The sequence below is a fragment of the Dinoponera quadriceps genome, unplaced genomic scaffold (genome assembly GCF_001313825.1).
Source record: "Dinoponera quadriceps isolate SergipeBrazil2010 unplaced genomic scaffold, ASM131382v1 scaffold11108, whole genome shotgun sequence".
In the NCBI taxonomy this organism is placed as follows: domain Eukaryota; kingdom Metazoa; phylum Arthropoda; class Insecta; order Hymenoptera; family Formicidae; genus Dinoponera; species Dinoponera quadriceps.
In genome coordinates, this window is record NW_014564856.1 from 1 (window position 1) to 1,195 (window position 1,195).

Below are 1,195 nucleotides of genomic sequence, written 5' to 3' on the forward strand. Positions count from 1 at the left end.
ATGTTTATTGGTCTCCCATTCAACAACGCCCCATACATAATAATCTAAAAGATTAAGATCCGGGGAGCTAGGAGGCCACATGTTATGTGATCATGCAGATTCTTGGACATCCAATCTTGCGTTCTCATTGCTTTGTGTGAAGGAGCAGAGTCCTGTTGGAATACGTATGCCTTCCCACCACTCACGCTGTCTATCCAAAGCTTCACAACTGTTTCCAAAGCCTCAACGTAGGCAGCGGCATTCACCCGAAGTCCTTGAGGAAAGAAATGGGGTGGCATGAGGTGTCCCTCATTGCTCACCATCCCCAAAACCATGACAGTTGCCGGAAACTTTGTGTGCATAACACGAGGAACATCTGAAGGATCTGCACAGAGCCATCTATCATTTCGTCGGTTTATTTTTTGATCCTGATCAAAAAATAAACCGACNTCAGAGTATATCCGGGATTTCAGGATCTTTTAACTTGTTTAAGAGCCGTTGTGCCCTAATGAATCGCTGTTCTCGAGTTTGTGCAGACATGAACTGACCTCTACACATCACGTAAGACTTGTACCGGATGTCTTCGTATATAATGCCACGAATTGTGCACTCAGAAACTTGGAAATCTTTCGATATTGCCCTTATGGACTTTGAAGGGTCTTCATCAATAATACCCTGAACTTTCTGCACAAACTGTGATGTTCTAACTTTATCAGAACGTGCTTCATGTTTTTACGCTTGGCAACACTTTCCACATTGTCATCAGATGCTTCTAACTCTCGACGAACTTTGTTAACAAAAGATCGGGCAACTTTCAAAAATCGGGAGATTTCAAAATCGCTGTGATTCGCGTGTATAGCGACGATAACAACTTGTCTTTTCATTTCCTGAGTTAGCTTATTGTCTTCCATTTCTAATTTGAGCTAAAAAAAAAATCAATTGCTATGAAGTGCCAAGCACATATGTGAGTGTCCTCAAATATCTGACGCACCCTGTATTATGTACATAATAATTAATACATATATTATATATATTTATTTCTTATATTATATATAATTATTATTATACGAGGGTGGATAAAATATGAAAGACCCTTTTGCAAAAAACTATACATTAAAAAAAATAAATTTTAATTTATATTTTTCTTATTTTTCTACGTAGTCACCAATCGTATCTATACACTTCCTCCAACGGTCTGGTAATTCTTTAATCCCGG

The 1,195-nt window shown here is 38.5% G+C and overlaps 1 pseudogene; it reads right to left on the reverse strand.

The window, feature by feature from the left end:
* Positions 1 to 429: 429 nt before the first annotated feature.
* On the reverse strand, positions 430 to 890 carry LOC106751315 (annotated as a pseudogene).
* Positions 891 to 1,195: the final 305 nt, after the last annotated feature.